The 11,528-nt window shown below is 36.3% G+C and overlaps 1 pseudogene; it reads left to right on the forward strand.

Annotated features, from left to right (window-relative positions):
- The first annotated feature begins 10,027 nt into the window (after positions 1-10,027).
- LOC102502663 (fatty acid-binding protein 5 pseudogene) lies at positions 10,028-10,436 on the forward strand (annotated as a pseudogene).
- The last annotated feature ends 1,092 nt before the right edge of the window (positions 10,437-11,528 follow it).

Below are 11,528 nucleotides of genomic sequence, written 5' to 3' on the forward strand. Positions count from 1 at the left end.
ATAATTTTTTTTTTTAAAAATCAGGTCAATTATGATACTCATTTATACATTCACTGTCAGGTATGGCCAGATGTTTCATTTAACCTCTAATATAAATAAAACATCTGATAAAGTTTTCCAATGCCCTCCCAAACAGCTGTTTGATCTGGAAATTTACTGCTGAAGCAGCTATAGTGATCTGGTCATTCTCTTGACATAATATAAAGTTATTGTCTTGATCCTTGGGAAAACTGCTGCCGCAGGTATTATAAAGTCCTTTATTACAACATGTTAGATCGCTTTAAACTGGCTAATGTCTAGTCAACACATGTTTCGTCTACCCAACAAGAATTTATTAAGTATATTTAAAATGTAGGAAGAAACTGCTGGCCTATTTCTTTGAGAATGAAAATGTAAGTTGAATACATCATTAAGACAATTTTATTACGTTCTCAACATTATAAAACAATGTCACATATATTCTCGTTGGTCTTGATTTTATCTAAAATTGTTTAGCTAGAGACACAAGCAATTTGCAGAGATAGAAGACAATAAAAGAATAAATCAAGGTAAAAGAAAAAACAAGGTAGCTCTCTGTGCCTGGCACAATGCAAGTGCTAAAAATAAATGGTATCCATTATTATTACTGATGTCATTATTGGGTAATTATAATAGTCTAAGTAGAATAAATTTGTTAAATTATCAATGTTAGCATGCTTACTATATTGCATTTAGACAGTTTTTAAATTAAAATAATTTGAAATATTTCTCTTAGCTTCTGAGACATTTGAGAGTTAAAAAAATAAAAATCTTTTCAAACATCTTTTGGCAGATTTTTTTTTTTTTTTTGAGAAGTTTTTGCTATAGGGTGTATGAGCTCACCAGAAAGAGACAGACATGCAGATAGAAAGCAAGAAATCACCACATCCCCAGGTGGGAATGGCTATGCCGTAATCCCTTCTCCTTCATTCTCCTGTCAGGATATTGGGCACGCACACAAACGTGTGTTTAAGCTACCAGGTCCAGGACTCGAACCGTGGTCGACTGCATGGGAGTCCAGCGACATAGCCATGACACCAACTGCTGGTCCCAGCAGATTTTTAAAGACAGATTAATAAATTTTTTTCTTAGAGTAGCCTCCAAATTTTAAGATAAGCAAAAATGACATATTTTTTTAAATATTTTTATTTTTTATTTTATCAAAATCATTATTTATTGACTAGAGCTTTTAAATTTTATATATATACGTTTCATTGGACATTAAGGTCTATTTTATAAATAATGTGCACTGGTTATTTACACTCTCTGGCAGCATATTTTTTTATGATTTTACATTATTTAAGTTTATAGTTGTTTTACAACTGCTTTTATGGAATACCGTGTGTAAAATCTATTATATGCTTGGTGTTGAGTACATGACAGAGAAAAAGCTATACTTACAGCATTCTGATGAGGAAATACTATCCAGTTCACCAAAAAGAGAATGTCCTAGCTCTACTTCTTGACATATATCGTAAGGAGAAAGGGATTGGTATCTTTCTCAGATGAGACCCAAATCATGCCAAAAATCACACTCCACAAAGACTTGGCAACTCAGAACAATAATGTTTTCATGGATCCAAATTAAACAAGATTCTTTGGATTTTTGTTTTCTTAGTATATCTTATATGGTTTTATGACAGGTTGAGTTTTCTTCCCTTCTTCCTCCCAACAAGCAGTCACACTCAAACCCATTCTATACCTTTCAGAAACTGATGTTAACACCTGAGGGCACTTAAACAATGAAACTCATCATTGGGAGGAAGACAAGGTCTCTTTTACCCCAATAAAGTACTATCAGAGGATTACTTTGACATTGTGCTGGGGTTGCTTAGACTTTAAATTTCAGTGAAGTGTTCAGAATGGTAAGAGGGCTCATTTTCCTGCAATTTTGACTTAGGATTATAAGTTTCTGTTCCCTTCTTATCCAGGACTGTGGGTAGGAGACCAGAAAAAGTCGCAACTGAAGAGATGTTAAAAGGGTCGTGGAGCCGTAGAGGAAAAGAGTGACAGTAGGGAAGGCCCCCAAGGAAGGATATACTGTTTGAAACTAGCAGATCCATGCGGGGAGCTGAGAAACAGTTCAATACAGGTGAGGCACCTCAGCTCATGTCTGCCTTGTAGATTCTCTGTACATTGAACCATGTTATCAAAGCTGAGATAAAAACACAAACAAAAAAACTGATTTCAAATTCTTCAGAAATTCCTCTGGGTGTTTGTCCAGAAAAAGTTTATACAAATGTCTTTCATTTTTAAATCCCCCCCTTCTCCTGCAATTACCAGTGGACATCTAGTTTTCCACAATGTGGAAGGCCAGAAGGAAACAACACTCACAGGTTAGACCAATCAACCCAAAACCTTGTAATTAATTCTGCCTTTGTCCTATCTCAATAATGGTGATGGTAATAAGATTACGCTTACATGCATTAGCCATTATACAAATTTGATCTTAAAGCACCTAAAGACACCATCTCTGTGCTTCAATATTTAAATTGTTAAATAATGTTTTTGTGACTTTTATCATAGATTTATTATCTATACAGTATTTTTTTGAAAATTTAAATTTCCTATATGTTTAGTAACTTTTTAAGCCTCACTAAATTATAGAGTTTGCATGCTCAGTGGCATTTTCTTAAATTAGAAAATAAATGTTTCAAGTGGCATTTTAAATGTGCTAATGTGTTAGAGGAAAATACATAAGCAAATGCAAAAGAGTACTAATTAGTGATTCAAGTTAGTGGATTTATTTGGGACCTTTAGAATATGTTATGATATATCAGGAGAACTGCCATAGTCCATGTTTCCAATAAGTAGAGGCCAAATTATAAAACAGCTTTTTAGAAAGAAAGAACGTTTTAGCCAAGATTAGAGCTACCTGATACTACCTGTCAAAGCTGTTTCCTCCAGCCCCATGCTTTGCTTTAATTAAAAAGTCAGGTCAGTTGCAGTCCCCTACGGCAGAACAATCGTAACAGAATGCTCTGTACTGCTGAAGTCACAGGAAACATCCTGAGTTCCCATCCCCAGGTCTCCCAGTACCTAAAGAGTGTGTGTGTGTGTGTGTGTGTGTGTGTATGTGTGTGTGAACCTGTGATTCTGGCTGACCAAGACTGGGTATGGTTGGTGTTGTGAAGACCCTGTTCAGAGTACCTATCTCTTTCTTTTCCTTCTTTTTCTTTCTTTTTGTCTCTCATGGAAGAAATAAATCAATAATTTTTTTTTTTAAAAATCAGGTCAATTATGATACTCATTTATACATTCACTGTCAGGTATGGCCAGATGTTTCATTTAACCTCTAATATAAATAAAACATCTGATAAAGTTTTCCAATGCCCTCCCAAACAGCTGTTTGATCTGGAAATTTACTGCTGAAGCAGCTATAGTGATCTGGTCATTCTCTTGACATAATATAAAGTTATTGTCTTGATCCTTGGGAAAACTGCTGCCGCAGGTATTATAAAGTCCTTTATTACAACATGTTAGATCGCTTTAAACTGGCTAATGTCTAGTCAACACATGTTTCGTCTACCCAACAAGAATTTATTAAGTATATTTAAAATGTAGGAAGAAACTGCTGGCCTATTTCTTTGAGAATGAAAATGTAAGTTGAATACATCATTAAGACAATTTTATTACGTTCTCAACATTATAAAACAATGTTTTAGCAACCCTTCTGCTGTGGGCGTTAACAGCCTAGCTAGCCTTTCTTTTTCAGGTTTACTCAATAAGTCTCAGGATGGTATTCCTCGTGCCTTTGCATTGTTTATTCCTGGTTAATGCGAGAATATTTCTAATATTAGTAATTACGTGATGAAAAAATTAGTAAAATAGTAAAGAATTGATGTTTATGTTGCTTAAAATAAGTTAATATTTTAGACATGTATAAAACATCTAGCATTTCTAGGATAAAAATCTGAAGTAAATGAGTTGGTATATTTTCGAGTGTTATTAGGTGATCACTTGTCATCCATTTGAATATATATTGACTAAGCTCCCTTATTTTAGATATCTCATTTAATGACTCAAAAGCTGAGATGTTATGCAAAATAAGCAGCATTCTAATAAGGAAAACTTTCATAACATTAAGTAATTCAGGGACTTCTGTTCAATATTTGTAAACTGAGATATTTTATCTAAAAATTTGGATCTAGTTTACATAGACTTTAACTATAGGGCACGTGCACTCACCAGAAAGACAGAGAGAGACAGAGAGACAGAAAGTGAGAAATCACACTCCCCCTTCGGGGCGAATGGCCATGCCGCAATCCCTCCCCCTCCATTCTCCTCTCGGGATCTAAGTCACCAGGTCCAGGACTCAAACCGCCGTCAACTACATGGGAGTCCAGCAACAGAGCCATTACACCAATTGCTGGTCCCGAATTTAATGAATTTAATGAATATTTGTTAGTTTAATAAATGACCCTACTTTGATCATATACATTACATTATGTGGTTTCTGTATATGCATCCTTACATAGTTCTTATATTTTTGGCTGTATAGTTTACTATTTGCCAATTCACATTTTTTAGCATTAGAGACCACCTTTATTGTTATATACATGCAAAAATCTAAAGCTCTTGCTTAAAGTATTTTTAAAGTCCAATAGTCATATAAGCCTCATTTTCTTTTTTGAAATCTGATGAACCATTTTCCAGAGGAAAGTTTTTTCATACATTCTGAAAAAAAGTAGAATCGTTTAGGTGGTAGCTTAGCCAGACCTCAGTCTCCTAAAAAACTTTCCTAGTTAGCACTGGATTTACAAGAACTCTGTACTATATACTCTTAGTTAATGGGCTTTTGGATTGTAATGTCCAAAGTAATGCAGCTGCCTAAATCACTAGCTTACATGCAAGGTAAGCCAAGTGATTTATGATGGAGGTAAAGGTGAGAGGGAACTGAAGCATTGTCCACCAGCAATGAGTTGACTCCTGGCACTCTCTGCAATTCAGATTTAGCCTAGATGACATTGGACATGAAGTAGAGACTAATATTCCTGAGCAAAGGAAGTCAGGAAGATCTTAATCGTATTACATAAGAAATGTGGTGGCGTTAAAGTGCTCGTATATGTGTGTAGGCATGCATGTGTGTGTAAGTGTGCTATTTCCCCAATGGGGAAATCCATTTTCAGCTTAGATCTCATTTATTAACTTACTCTTCCTACCGAAATAAGTGGATTAAAAACAGTCCTTTCATCACTACCCTGGAGGCCGACCATAGCACATAGGGGTGAAGACAGATGCAGAGATTAAAGCTGCAGGGCCACACAAATATAAAAAGAAGCCATTCCCCAATAATAAGTGCAGAGGAGCAGGCGTTTTGAAGAGGAGAGGCGAGGTATATGATAACATTCTGCACTTGAGATGAGCTTTGAAGAAGTCCATAATTAGAAAACAAGGACAAGCTCACTGATGAAAGGAAGGAACCAGACAAAAACAGAATGATTAGGAACAGTCACCCAGAACGCTTTTTAACAAGACCTGAACCATTGAAGAAGTTGAGTCTGAACTAGTACAGAGATATTTCGCTAAGCTATGCTTGGTTAAGGAATAGTTTTCACCAATTTCTATTGGGGGAAAAATTGGAGATGATCTCAGAACCTACCTGTAAGTTTATGGCTTGTTCTTATTATATGGAAATCAACTAGATCTAATCATCATCCCAGTTATCTAGTGTGATTCACTCATTCAATTATTCCGTAATATTCGGAGTCTTTCCAGGTAAGATTGTAGAGACTCTTGCAGTCAAAATGTTGGTCCTCTTCGTGGGTAAACTAAATCAGTAGACTTCCCAACACAAATGAAAGAGTATACTACCCATTACACCTATGACTTTCAGAACTGTCTTCAGAACTGTCACCCTGTGAAGAGACGTGCTACTCTTGAGTAACTACAAAACTCCCTAAACCGTTACACAATGATCACTTCTGGAGTTGCCTCCCCAGCCTCTCATGTATGTATTTGACTTCTGTATATAGATTTTGTTTTGAGGACAAATTGAATTTAAAGAGATAGTAGCTGGCTGGCATCCTGAACACATCTTAATAAATAAACTGTGGGTCATGCAGAGAAGGAACTCATCTTACTAGGTGAGCTCTGTAATGTGCTAACAGTCTTTGTAGAAATATTCAGCAGCATTTCTTATTGCAAGGAGTGTGGCCTAGAAAGAAAGCTCAAAATTATTAGTATTGTGATAGCTGTTTTCATTTTTTAGTGACTTTTTAGAATATTATGGATCAAAATATATTTAAAGAGTAAAGTGAGGGAGCCAGCATTTAGTGTGGTAGCTAAGGGCACTGGACTCACACATGGCCAACTGAGGTTTTAGGCCCAGACCTGGCAGCCTGCTTTCTCTCTCTCTCTCACTCTCTCTCTGTCCCTCTCTGGTCACAGTAAAATTAATTAATAAATAAATGAAGTTAAATATTTTTTTTCTTAAAAAAAGAGTAAAGTGAGGAATTATCACAACACACTGCTTAATAACAGACGTCATTTAAAATTCAGAATGAGCATCTCGGAACACAAGCACTGGGAGTTGCATTGGTTGGTCTGTGTAATCTCTTCAGTGCAAATAAAGAATAAATTCACTTGAATCCTTTTGAAGGGAAAATGACTCAAAAATATTTTCAGAGCTGCCTAGAGAGTGCATATGGCTTCTGAAGCCAGAGGACTTCAGTCAAATCCTATCTCTGCCTCTTTCTAGCTGTATGATTTGGGGCAAGTTATTCAAACTAGGTCCTTAAGTGTCCTCATCTTAAGATGGCAATAATAACAGAACCAAACTCATCGTATACTTATGAAAGTTAAATAAACTAATACATGTTCAAGCACTCTGTACATGGCCAGGTACTTATTGTAGTAACTGCTCAACAGTAGCAGTAATTATTATTACACACTAAAACCAGTTTCATTCCTTTGGCCATAGGTGTATTTTCCTTTTCTGAAAACCCAATGTATTCTTTAGAAGCAACCTTTCGTTCAACAATTTTGAACTCCAAATATCATAAGTATTGCATAAATGCATTTGACATTTAAAAGATGAAAATCTGTGGAGAATAGATTATAGGTTTGACCAGCAGTTGCCAAGTAAACATCTTAGGAGTGGCGGAGCCATGGTGGCCACACTGTCATAACTGCTACCTTAATCAGTATGATTGTAATAAAATAGTAATATGAACTTCTGACCTTCAGAGCTGTAATAGAAATGTGTATCATATTAAGCCACTAAGTTTGAGATAATTTGTTTCAGTAGTATTAAGAAACTAATGCATAATGTCTCACAAAACTTTTTATCAGTATTTCTTTACTGTACATTTGCAAAGGAGTTTTTAGGAAAATCCATTCTACAATGTCAATCACCAATAAAGCCAAAATGTCAAGTGTTCAGCTCAGCTAGATATGGGTCACTAATAACGAAATTAAGACCACATTTGAATCTTGGTTCTGCCCATTTGTTTTGCTAAGACTTATGGTACTAGGCTATTCTCCAACTTCCCAGCAATCAGGAAGCAACTTGAGTATTTAGTCTATTATTCTTCCTGTATGCATTCATTAGCACAGTCCTTTGACATAATAGCAAGTGAATAAACATTAGTCAAAGGGATGAACATGTGAACATGTCTCGTACATGTGAAGTATTTGTTATCAGGTATAACAAAAAGATTCAGTCAACCATTTCTATCATACTAGTATTCAGCAAATACATGGAGGTGTTGTCAATAGATTTATAAAGGTCATTTCAACAAAGAAGATTAAATTAACAAAATTATCCAGCATAAAATTATGACTTAAAAGAATTAAAACTTATCTGGTCCTGGGCTAGCCAGTGGCTTGATGGTTAAGGTGGTGGGTCCCACATGTCCAACTGAGTAGTTTAAGCTCTAGCTTGAAAAACACACCAGGTGTGTATGCACGTGTACCCAAAATCCTGAGAGGAGAATGGAGGAGAAGGGATTGCAATGTGGCTATTCCCCATGGGGAGGGCTTCTTCAATTTCCTCCTCTCCCTCTCTCTCCCTCTCTCTCTCGTTATCCCTCTGAAGAGTGCACATGCCCTATAGCAAATAAAAAATATATGTTGAAACCAGCAGATGATGTAATGATTATATCACTGAACTCCTATATAGTCAACTGTAGTTCGAGTCCCAGATATGGTGGCTTAAAACTATCAAGCTGGGAGCATGTGTGTGCATGCCTAAAATCCTGAGATGAATGGAGGAGAGAGGAATGCAGCATGGCCATTTCCCCAAGGAATGATTTCTCGCTTTCTGTCTCTCTCTGTTTCGCTGGTAAGTGTATATGCCCTATAGCAAAAATCTCTCTGTAAAAAAAGAAAAAAATTATTTATATATATGTGTGTGTGTGTGTGTGTGTGTGTGTGTGTATAGTTCCATCCTTTTTTTCTCAGAGTATGTAACAGCTCCTAAACACATAAAAGTGAATTCTTTCTGAGTGGCTTCATTGCTGAAAGTGCCATGAATTCTAAACTCTGAACTTTTTAAATGTATCTTTTGCAAAAAGTCCTCACAGATTTAGTGTTTCACTGGTCAAAGAACACTGAAAGAATTAGACAATATGAGGTATACTTTGAAATAGTCGTTTGACGCCCCCCCCCACCCCAATACACTGCAGGAGCCAGGCAATGCCACAGGTGTAATAAACACGGACCGGCATGGGGAAGGTCTGACGGTCACCTCCTGCAACTTCCCTGAGCATCTTGTGATTCTGGCTGGCTGAGACTGGGTGTGGATCACTATGTGAAGACCCTGTTGTAGGTGACTGTTTTTCTTTCTGACTTTGTCTCTCTCTCATGAAATAAACAAACTTTGAAAAAAATGTTTTTAAAAATAATACACTACATATCCTGGATCCAGAAAGCAAAAGTTAAAGTAAAATTCAGTATAGATACCCCATGACTTACCAGGGGCTTACATTCTAACAAACCCCTCATAAGTTGAAAATGTCCTAAATTGAAGATGCATTTGATACATTTAATTTCCTGATCAGTATAGCATAGCCTGAACTACCTTAAATGTGCTCAGGTACTTACATTAGCCCACAGGAAGGCAAAATTTTCTAACAAAAGGCCTATTTTATAATAAAGCATTGAAGAGCTCATGTAATTTATTGACTACAGTTCTGAAAGTGAAAAACATAATGACTGCATGAGTACTCCAAGTACCGTTTCTGCTGAAGGCATAACACTTTGTACCATCGTAAAATCGAAACATCTAAGTCAGGGACCATGCGTATTTCATGTAAATATATCTCCGTCTCTCAAGAAGTAATAAAGTTGGAATAGGTGAACCACACCTCCCGTGTATTTAAAGATAATGGAATCAGTGCAACAGCCCAGTATCATCTCAAACTAAAATTGGGAGCCTTTCATAGAAAGAATTATTTAAACCACTGTAAACAACTAGGAATCAGGGTAAGGATAGAAATCACATTTTGCTCTTCTTTCACAAAGCAGCTGAAGAATATTATGCTGCTATTTCAATAAGAATAACACCACACTGATAACAGACTCTATTCAAAATTTAATAAAGCATTACTCTCTTAATCAAAACATGACTATGAGGCTTGGACTGTCGCTGGAAAGCAGAACAATGTGAACAAAAGAGAAATGGAACTGTGTCTGAATATCAACTTGCAAAACAAATAACATCTCGTTACACATGCAGCAATTAAAGGCAGGAACTTAAGCTGTTCTTGACTTACCTCTGTGGAGCTCCCAAGGAGGGAACAGTTTGGCTCATAAGAAGAAAGCAAATAGAAGGTAAAAGTCAGTCAAGTGCCGTGCACATATATGATGGATATATGCAAGTTTTTGCTTATCTTGAAGACCTAACTACACAAAAAGTTTCCCAAAGCACATGAACTATGCATATACATTAATATGACTAACATAGCAATCAAAAGTTATAATTACAGGTGTAAAGAAAACTGACTGCAAGCTCCTCACCTGGGTCCCTGCCCTGTCTGTTGGGCTCGCCTGCCCACCCACGCCCACCATGGCCGACGTTCAGCAGCTGCAAGGAAGATGGCGCCTGGTAGACAGCAAAGGCTTTGATGAATACATGAAGGAACTAGGTGTGGGAATAGCTCTGCCAAAAAATGGGTGCAACGGCCAAACCAGATTGTATTATCACTTGTAATGGAAATAACCTCACTGTAAAAACTGAGTGCACTTTAAAAACAACAGAGTTTTCTTGTACCCTGAGAGAAATGTTTGAAGAAACTACAGCTGACGTCAGAAAAACTCAGACTGTCTGTGACTTTAAAGGTGGTGCGTTGGTTCAACATCAAGAATGGGATGAGAAAAAAAGCACAATAACAAGAAAATTGCAAGATGGAAAATTAGTGGTGGACCGTATCATGAATAATGTCACCTGTACTTGAGTCTATGAAAAAGGAGAGTAAAAATTCCATCATCGCTTCAGACAGGAATTAGCTGTGAGAATGAACAAGCTCAGTTCAATGAGCAAATCTCCACACTACTTTTTTTTCTCATTACTGTGTTCCATTATCTTTATTGCAAACATTTTACATACAACTATTTCCAAGTGTTGATTTAATTAGGATCATCCCTTTGGTTAGTAAATAAATGTGTTTGTGCTTAAAAAAGAAATAAATAAACTTTGATCTAAAATTGTAAAATATATTAATTATGGATGCCAAAAGTTTTTCTTCTAATTTAGCATTTATAATGGTTAAAAAATCTTCTGGAATCAGACTTCTGGGGTTTAATTCCTAACCACCACTTAAGGACTAGACTTAGGGCAAGATATTTAAATACTGTTATCTTGGGTAAAACTAAAACAATAAGAATGCTGAGCCAGCCCATGGCCTAGTGGTTAAGACAACTGGATCCCACAAGCTGATCATGTGGTTTGATTTCCAGACACCCAGTGGCCTGTGCATGCATGCCCAAAATCCTGAAAGGAGAAAGAAACAGAGGAAGGGATTGTGGTGTGATCATGCCCCAAGGGGTTGTGCTCTCTCACTTTCCCTCTCTCTGTGTCTGTCTCTTGTTTCTGACAAGCACATCCTCTCTGGAAAACTAAAAATAATAAATACAACAATGATAATAACAGTGCTTGTATCCCAGAGTTCTAAGATTTTAATGAAGTAATACTGAGAATGAATAAGCTGGCTATTACTCTTCAGGAAACAGAATTCATTGAAAAGTTTTTGAAATAAAAGCTGGTTGAGAAGGCTTTAATTCCATTCGTAAATACATCATGATACTCATCAACACTGAAGTTGATTCTTTTGACTCATTCCAGTCTCTAATGATTTTTTTAAAAAAATGATTCTTCAAGCAATGAGTGGGTTTATCAGGTTCCGTCTGGTTATAACAATGCCATTACCAGCATCTGTTTCAACCTTACAAACTAATTTTCAGATTCGGGCCAGTAGCTCATAGTAGTACCTTTTTGCTCATGTGGACAATGAATTACGCTGTATTAGAAATCTCATATAACACTAATAGATAGAATTAATATTGAATTA

The sequence above is a fragment of the Tupaia chinensis genome, unplaced genomic scaffold (genome assembly GCF_000334495.1).
Source record: "Tupaia chinensis unplaced genomic scaffold, TupChi_1.0 Scaffold000288_1, whole genome shotgun sequence".
NCBI lineage: Eukaryota > Metazoa > Chordata > Mammalia > Scandentia > Tupaiidae > Tupaia > Tupaia belangeri.